The 10,124-nt window shown below is 35.6% G+C and overlaps 1 pseudogene; it reads right to left on the bottom strand.

Moving 5' to 3' along the window:
* Positions 1-8,472: 8,472 nt before the first annotated feature.
* LOC123231338 lies at positions 8,473-9,778 on the bottom strand (annotated as a pseudogene).
* Positions 9,779-10,124: the final 346 nt, after the last annotated feature.

Here is a 10,124-nt window from a genome sequence, read left to right as displayed (position 1 = left end):
ACAAGATATTAGGAAGAGGAAAAAGCCTAAAAGTTCATTAGGAATATAGCACAATTCTCAAGGAAGCCCAGAAGCTGACAATCAACGACAAGATATCATCTTTTGTAAAAACTATAGGCTGTACTTAGTGGGTATTGTATACAATTACTTGTTCTGGTGGAGGTGGGATGGGGGATGAATGAGAATAACAATGTTGCTTACTTATTTTAAATCACAGGGATGAAGATAGAGCCTGCTGTTTAAACCGTTGATGTGTGTATGTGTGTTTGTTGTGTGTCTTTGTATATTTGTGTAATGGATTTCAGTGAGACATTGGAAAAAGGAAAGACTGCTACAAATTCTCTGGGTTGGTAAAGTTCTGGATAGAGTGTTCTGGGGTAAGGACTACTATTACTAGCTAACAATTCTGTCCTGGGAGGGCCCAAATGATCAGGGAACCTTAGATGACAAATTGTTATTGTGACAACTATGACTGACGAGCCCCTACCTTCCCCCTCCTCCCCAGAAGCAAAGTGAAGATAAAGAGAGTAGTTGGATTATGTAAGTCATCAACACAGAACCTTGATTTTGGCCACGCAAATGCAGGCAATGGATGCCAAGGCAGAGATAAGGCAGGATTCTCTGCACACTTCTGAAGCTTGATAGCGACTGGTGGGACTGCAGTTCAGTTTCACCCCTTCATGAGATCTTAGGAAGTTCAGCTTAGGAATGGTACCAAATGAACATACTTGAAAGTGTTAGTGGTCTTTCATTATAATTGTGATAAGTTATATTCATCATGTGGAACATGGGAGAAAACTTACCTTTGATATTCCAGAAGCTATAAAGAAAGGAGTAGTGTCTGAAACTAGTGATGACTAGAAGATGTCCAGAAATTGGACTGTGAGGCCAATGTTAGGAAGAAGGTATGGGGTAGGAGCCGCTAGTGAAAATTAATTTCTGCTCTCATGACTTTCTTTGTGTCTATTAATAGAATGTGCAGATGGTAAAAACTGAAGCAATATAGTATCCTGCTGGTAACAATTGCATTTGTCATATTTGAAGAAAAACTTGAAGCAGATTCTTTTTTATCTTCTGAGAAAACAAACCCTCTGTTGACTTATTAAAAAAGGACAGTCATAATGGTAAATGTGAAGGTTTCAAAGAAGTTCATGGATTCAGAACAAATAATATTTCTTCAGTTTCTGCATCAAGTATTGGTAGAATGTAAGCTTTTATGGTAGAGACTTCTTCAGAGATTCCTCATGTTTATCTCCATTGTTTAGTCCACCACATAGTAACTACTTAATGTTGGATGATTGGTTGAGACAAAGTTCAGCCTCTTCAGGATGCTGGATGAGTATTATAGGTAGCAAACAAAAATGCATTATTTGAACAGCCTGATCATCCATGCTTCCTTTGTAGAAACTCAAAGAATAGAAGAGAGTGCTGATGGCAAGTAAAGATCTTGTAATCTAGGAGTTCTAAGTTGTCCCCTGAACTCTTAGTTTCCTGCATGGATTTTGAGGCTTGATTTATTAATGCCCAGGGAACAGAAAGAAGAAACTTGAGTGCTGAAGTTCTTCCACTATATAAATAAAATATAGAATATGTCCAAATTCATTCACACAATTTATTTTCATGAATAAGATTAAAGATTTAAGAAGCTACTCAAAAGCTCTCTAATCCTTATGTATTACCTGTAGTAGTTGTATGAAAGAAGTTTTAGAGTATTAGAATGTATATATAGACTACCAAACTCTGAATGACAGATATCATACCATTTCTTGAGGACGTCCTGGATTATTGACTAGGCAGTTATATATTATATATTATTATGTGTAATTAGATTTTTCTCCCCAGGACTCTAAATCCCAGCTTCTCATGTTCCCTCTCATGTTACACACTAACGTAGGGAGGATATAAGTTTTGCATAGCTCTGCTCTCCTGCTCTCTTTCCCTGATTACTGCTACAGAAGCTGGCTTTGAGCCAGGTAGGAGAACTTACTCAAGTGGTCTTATTTTTGTTAGATAATTAGGTTTTTATACTTCTATTTCCTTTTTATTCCTTCTATTTCAAGTGATTACTAATACATATTAATTAATAAACTTTATAAAATTAATACTTGGAGTTATTGATATTGATTTAAATCTTGCACAGTAAATAGATCTTATAAGACCTATGCGGTGGGAATGGTCAAATCCCAATGACAGAGGAAGAGGAAGGTAGTCTTCATTTGGTCATAGGGATTCTGACAATCTGAGTGCATGTCACAAAGAAATTTTGGGCATCTCCAATTTTTTAAAAAACCCTTACCTTCCATCTTAGAATCAATAGGATAGATTGGTTCCAAGGCAGAAGAGTGTAAGGGATAGGCAATGGGGGTTAAGTGACTTGCCTAGGGTCATACAGCTACAACATATCCATGAACAATTTGAACCCCAGGACCTCCCACTTCCAGGTCTGGCTCTCAATCCACCTAGCCACCTAGCTACCACATCTACTATTTTTAAATAGTTTATGGAAACAATTGTAAGTTAATTAAAAGCATTAATCTATCTTCATGTGTTTAAGATGTTGGAAATACCTAAGGAGAGACTGCTTAAGGTGTTAGATCAGATAAAGATAGTCCACTTAAAATTACTGATTTAATTATAGGAATTTTGTTGAATATTTGTCTAATAGATGAGCTACCTAGTATCTATTCAAATTTATTTCTTTTTATCACACTTGTGATTTAGAGGCGAGGAAACCTATTTTACCAGTGCAAACTGACACCTGCTCTGTGCCATATATTTGTTGAGTTTCTGGGGTGAGGTTCAGTAACTTGTCTAGGATCACTCACTTGATTGCTAATATATTTGAGAGGCAGGATTAGAATTCATGTTTTCTTTATTCTGAAGCCAGCTTTTTAATCTACTATTTGGGGTGTGTATGTGTGTATTCTTATGCACAATATACTTATAAGTGAGGCCTAACTTAGGCCTGCCTGGTGGTTTAGGTTCAGCATTGGAATGAAAAGAGATGCACATAGACCATCTATCAATTAACAAAAAGAAGATTACTTAGCCATAGCTTGGAAAGGATATAAAGTGAAAATACAACATTGATTTAATTGGTTGCAACTTTCCTGACTCTGTATTGACCATATTAATGAGAAAGCAAATCAGAAGTCTGAGAGAAGCCCCAGACTACTCATGTTATATTTTGTATTTTATGCCACAAGGAAGTTATGCCATTGATTTCAGCCTTAGATTCCTGGGCCAATTAAATCTTGAGGACAGTTTTAATATCTTCCATTTAAAAATTTATTAAATATTTTATTTTTACCTATTATATGTAATTTTTTAAAAAAAGTTTTGAGTTCCAAATTCTTTCCCTTCTTTTAACCCTCCCTCCCTTACTCTCTCCTTCTCTCCCACTCCATGAGACAGTAAGCAATCTAATATAGACTTTATATTTGTAATCATGGAAGACATTTTTCCATATTAGTCATTTTGTGGAAGAGATCTCAAATGAAAAGAAAGAAGAAAGAAAAGGAAATCTAGTATGTTTCAGTGTGTATTCAGACTCTATCAGTTCTTTCTCAGAGAAGAGATGGCATTTTTTTTTATCATGAGTCTCTCGGATTGTCTTGGATCATTGCATTGCTGAAAATAACCAACTCATTCATAGTTGTTCATCAAGAAATGTTGCTGTCTCTGTGTACAATGTTCTTCTGGTTCTGCTCACTTCATATCAGTCCATGTAAGTCTTTCCATATTTTTCTGAAATCATTCTGCTTGTCATTTTTTTGTAGCATAATAGGATTTCATAACTATCACATATCACATTTTGTTCAGCCATTTCCCAATTGATGGATTTTGATGCCTTTTAAAGAAATATTATCCTAGTTTAAGTGGGGTATGACCTTAGGACATTGTTTTTGTTGCAATACTATATGATATTTATAATATCTTTAATATAGTTATATAGCAGCTAAGAGGTTTAATGGATAGCAGCCTTGAATCTGGAGTCAGGGAGACCTGAATTCAAATCCTACTTCAGACATCAGCCGTGGATCCTGGGCAAGTCATTTAACTTTATTCTGCCTCCATTTCCTCAACTGTAAAATGGGGATAATAATGATCGCTACATCCCAGAGTTGTTGTGAAGATTATATAATATTTGGAAAGCATTTAGGACAATGCCTGACACATAGTAGGAACTTAATAAATGCTTGTTCCCTTCCTCTTTACTTCCCCCACCCCCATCAAAGCTATGGTACTCTGTTAGGGGCCATCATTAACAAGTATTTATGAATTTCAAAATATATATTTATATAAAAAGTGAAATGGTTCCTACTCATATGGAGCTTACGTTCTAATGGGAGAGGTAAGTATATATATTTACATAATAAATAAAAAGAGAATAAATATAACATAGTTAAATAGTAACATTTAATAGTAATATAGTAGTAATAATAGTAAATATAGTTTTGGAGGGAGGAAATTGGAAAGAACAAGAAGGGATTTATGCATCTTGAAGGAAGAGGAGTCAAAGATGAGGAAGGAGCACATTCCAAACATTGGGGACAGCTAACATATAAGCATGGAGGTAAGATAAGGAGTGTCATGCATGAGCAAAAGGGAGAAAACCAATTTGGCTAAATTGCAGAATATAGCCATGTTGGCAAAGGTGTTGGCACACAATGCCACAGCATCCTGGAAGGGGCTGTTTCGTTCTTCTTCTCCACAGTGCTGAGGATGTTGTGAGCACTTCCACCCTCTGGGGTAATAGGGTGGGGATGGGACTCACAGGCAGCTTGAAGATGCAGGTTGGGCACACAATCTCTAAAAAGTTCCCCAACATTGGAATATAAGAAGATAGCAATGCCAACAAGGCTAGAAAGATAGGTGAAAGCCAGATTATAAAGAACTTTAAAACCTAGCTGAAGGAGCTCATTTTTTTTATCCTAGAGGCAATAAGGAACCACTGGAGTTGGTTGAATAGTAGAGTAGCATGGTCATATCTGAGCTTAAGGAAAAATCACTTTGTTAGCATTGTGGTTGATATATTAGAGTGGAGAGAGATTTGAGGAAGAAAGACCAAATAAAGAATTATGGCAGTAAAGTAGATAAGAGGTGGCAAGAACCTGAACTAAGGTGAAAACAGAGAAGAGGAAAGGTTTTAAAGATGTTGGGGAGGTAGATATTGCAAGATTAGGTAACTGATTGCATTTATGGGCAAGGGGGGAAAGAATTCCAAGATAATGCTGAGATTATCAACCTGGAAGACTATCTGGAAGACATTATTAGGCAGAGAAGACAGAGACAGAGATAGAAGAAAAGGAAGAGTTCACAATTTACATGTGAAAATACAAGCTCTTTTTAAGCTGATACAATAACAGCATCTTACACCAAAGAATGAAAACAAAGTTCATGTAGCATAATTATGGTTGGCTTCTCAAATGGTATTTTTTTAAAAAAAGCAACACAAAAAACACTCATGATTTCTTCATTACAGTTGCTAATTCCAAGGATCTGCTTTGGTTTGCATTATCTCACTGTTGGAGTCTCTCATGCCATCTTTCAACTTTCTATATACACATAGGGCTGAGAACAGTTACACTGTTATTTCCAAAAAGGCATTGAGAACCAGTTTGCTTTATTCGTATAAATATCTCACAGTAGGGTTCAAAAGCCAAAAAAATTCTTTTTAAACTAACAAAGCATAGTGATATCAAATTTTAGAATCAAATGAAAACTCCTATATTTCCCTTATAGCTAAACATATCATATGATATAATATTTGTATTATAGAAACCTCCCTTAACACTGAGAGAGGCTTTCTGAGTGTGATGATGACCATGAGCAGTATAAAAGTTAAAAAGGAGGTTGCCCTTTTCTTTGTTGGGAATCAAACAAAGAAAAGGGCAACCTCCTTTTTAATTTGATAGTCCTTCAACTTAAATCCTTTCCAACTGCTTTGAGTCATGAGGAAATCCCATAGTAGAACTTGGAGGAAGCCTAAATGATTACTCTGGAAAGTCCAGGGACAACACAGATATTGGGCCTAAAAGACAGATTGCCACAGTTTTCATTAAGATAAACCATAGTCTAAATTCTCTGCCACAAATGCTAGTTTCATGAACTATCATGAATTTTGAATATTGGATAAATCCATTTATCCAAAGGCAGACTATGTCAGCTCTGAGAATGCTTATTTCAAGTTCTACTCCTAAGGTCCCCAGACCTTAACTGGGTCTCCTTTTAGAATTCTAAAAGTATTTTCATGGGGCAAGAGGTGATTATCTAATGGCATCTATTTAAGTACCAACCACTGTGCTTCTCCCAAAGATTGTCAGCTGAGAATCAACTTAATCAGTTATTGTTAAATAGCTTTATAAAAGGGTATGTTACTAAGGTAGTACATTAAGGACAATTGGTACAAAACATCTCTCCCAAAAAAGTCTGTAACATTCTCCCACAAATACATACAAAGTTCAGGGGGAAATGGAAACATTCTATCTTTTTCCAAGGTTAAAGCTTAGTTTCTCTTATGCCCCTAACCCATTTAGACATCCCCTGTTAATTAACTTACTTGGATCCGCACAGATAGCTTGTATATCGGACACAATACATAAAACCAAGTCTTCCTGACTCACTATCCACTATCCACCTGTGAGAATTTTGGAAGGTGGAAAATGATGATAGCAGATAGCTTTTTCTTGGTTTCAAGCCATTATCTTATGCTTTTTGAATGTTTAATTTTAGACCCTTCTTTCTTTAATTATGGCAGATGCTAAGTCTTATGAAATTTTTCCTGTGGATTTTTGGTATTTGAACTCTATTTTTGTCTGATTCTGTTCTTTTTTTTTCTTTGTCCTTTGAGCTCTGGATGTTAGCTATGATGTTCCTGGTTTTCATTTTATATCTACTTTCAAGAAGTGACTGATGGGGTTTTTTGGGGTAGTTTTCATTTATAATTTCTTGAAATGGAAATGTAGGAGCCAAAAAACCATAGAAAGGTAAACATATGACAAAGTGTTTAAATTATAATGGGGGAATTGACAAATGTTTCTTCAGAATCTCATTGTTTTAAAATGTCAGGACAGTGGGGGGGAAAGACAAACATATCCTAGATGTGGAGATTTTATTCTGCTTTTTTTTTTTAATTTAGGAAAGAAAATGGGTGGGAAAAGGAATACATTAGAGAAGAAATGAGAAAGAAGTGGGGAGGAGTCTATTTTTCCCACAATTGTGTGGTCCCACAAGAAGTACCTCAAGGAAGGGGTAATGGCACAAACTTCTTACAAATCTTTCTTTTATATGAATGGGGCAAAAAGGGACATATATACTTCCAAAGAAATTGGTATAAAAATGTACAGAATTAAATAGAGAAGTAGTTGGGGAGGGTTTAAGAGAGAGGAAGGCCTTGGAGAAGAAACAGCAATGAACAAAACAAACTTCAACTTCAGGACTTGTAACATTAAGAGAGGATTAAAAGAAGAAAAATATTGAATAAATTCATTTATTCAAGAATAGTCTATGATAACTCTGAGAATAATTATCTCAAGTTCCACTCCTTAGATCTTAACCACATCTCCCCCTTGGAGTTCTAGAAGTACCTTGTGGGGTACTTCCAGAAGAGAGGCAGATCAGACATATTACTAATGTTGACCATGCCCCTTTTCTTTTCCTATCTTCTTTTCCTTTGAGAAGTGGGAGATAAGAGAGAAATTATAATTGTGGATGTGAATGAGATGAATTCACCTATAATAGAAGAAAGGATAGCAAAATGAATTTAAATTAAATAAAAAATAAATAATCAAATTAAGTCCAACCAGTTTAAGCAAAGATTTCACTGGAGTAAAATGAGGATGAATCAAAATGAACTAGCCTGAGGTGAACTTTTTTTTTTTTTTAAAGTCTAGGTATCAATCATGATCTCAGGAAAGACAAGAGTAAAAAAAGATATAGATCGGGGGCAGCTGGGTAGCTCAGTGGATTGAGAGCCAGGCCTAGAGACGGGAGGTCCTAGGTTCAAATCTGACCTCAGACACTTCCCAGCTGTGTGACCCTGGGCAAGTCACTTGACCCCCATTGCCCACCCTTACCACTCTTCTACCAAGGAACCAATACACAGAAGTTAAGGGTTTAAAACAAATATTAAAAAAAAAAATTAAAAAAAAAAAGATATAGATTAATGAGATGAGCAAGAAAGCTATATTATTCTTTTTTTTAGCACATGACGGAAAAATAATCACAAAAATTTGAGAATAATATGAAATTACACAAAATTCATATAAACACAAATTGACATTTGTTATTATACAAATAGCAAAAGGCAAAGTAAAAACCAAACTAAAGCAACTACTATATACAACTGGATACAATTGTGTCACGTATACTACAAGTCTTTTACAAAATAGTCATCTCAGATCAACAACTCTCCATTCAACACCATTGCCCTGCAAGTTTTTGCTGTATCTGTTTTTTGCATGTCTTCTTTTAATATGGCTGATAATTATTTTGGGGATTTCTATCCCTTCAGGATGCTTTGCCATATGTGCTTTGTTGACCACTGTAGTCTGCATCTCCCTTTCCATATCTATAGTCTCCAAAAGTTATGCTCATTATAATCATATATACTGGGGCAGCTGTGTAGTTCAGTGGATTGAGAGTCAGACCTAGAGACGGGAGGTCTTAGGTTCAAATCTGGCCTCAGACACTTCCCAGCTGTGTGACCCTGGGCAAGTCACTTGACCCCCATTGCCCACCCTTACCACTCTTCCACCTAGGAGCCAATACACAGAAGTTAAGGGTTAAAAAAAAAATCACATATACTGTAGCTGGTATAATTTTGATTACCACCATAGGCACTAGTGTAATTTTCTTAAAGAAAGACTTTTTTTAAACCCTTATCTTTCATCTTAGAATCAATACAGTGTATTGGTTCCAAGGCAGAAGAGTGGTAAGGGCTAGGCAACTAGGAATGTCTGAGGCCAGATTTGAATCTAGGACCTTCCATCTCCAGGCTTGGCTCTCAATCCACTGAGCTACGCAACTGTCCCCCATTAGTATAATTTTCATATCCTTGGTCATAACATGTATTAAATCATGGGTTCTAGACCTCATCCATGAACTCTAGTACTATCTTGCCTGTCAGATGCAGCATCTCTCCTTCCTTTCTGTTGTTGCTATAGCTGAATATATACTTCTTTGGACTTGGCGACTTTGTTTTCACACTTCCCAGAATGAATCTGATATCTGTTTTCTAATAAATTATTTACTGGTTCTTCATCTGTACATGTGACAAAATGAAAACAAAACAAACAAACAAAAGAACAAACCAGAATCCTCTTCTTTCATTTGCTTTTGAATCTTTAGGAAGTTCAATATTCTCAGTCTCTGCAAATGCCCCCAAATATTCTTTGATTTGTTCTTCAGTTGTATCTGGGATTAGTCCATGACAAATACTTTTCAGGAGAGTTCACTTCCTTTTAAAGCTTTGGCTTTCGGTGGTGGTGGTGGTGGTGGGGTTTATTAACTTTCCATCTGATTTGTGTTCTTTAAGTTCTAGGACCTTATGGACACTGGAAGCATCTTTGAAAAGCACAAATCCAAGTCCCCTTGATCTTCCTATGATGGGATCTGTTTTAATTGTGCCATCTATAACCTTTCCAAAATGGCATAGGTTCTTGCTCATATTCCAGGTTATCCCTCCAATAAACATTTTACTATTGTCCTGCTGGTTCTTGATTACATTAATTTTGGAGTCCTTAGAGAACTCCTCCACACTGCTGTTCTCATTCATCTAGGATGGGACTGTGGCCAGGGTAGTTGACATGGGGCACTGTATGGAGCCAGATTTAATATGAGCAAAGTTGTATTATTCTTAAATAATATAGATAACTAAATAGCATCAGTATCATCTGAATTATAAATAAAAACCTAATTGAATCAGTCTGAAAATATGGGGGAAATTATAATAACTGGGGACCTCAATATACCACTTTTCAGACTTAGACAAATTGAGCAAAAAAGAAAAATAAAAAGGAAATTAAGGATATATATATGATATATATAATTTTTTATAATATAATATATAATTATAATATATAATATAATATATAATTTTTATAATATAATATATATATATA

Source organism: Gracilinanus agilis, chromosome 1 (genome assembly GCF_016433145.1).
Source record: "Gracilinanus agilis isolate LMUSP501 chromosome 1, AgileGrace, whole genome shotgun sequence".
NCBI classification, from domain to species: domain Eukaryota; kingdom Metazoa; phylum Chordata; class Mammalia; order Didelphimorphia; family Didelphidae; genus Gracilinanus; species Gracilinanus agilis.
This window is presented reverse-complemented; position numbering and strand designations above follow the sequence as displayed.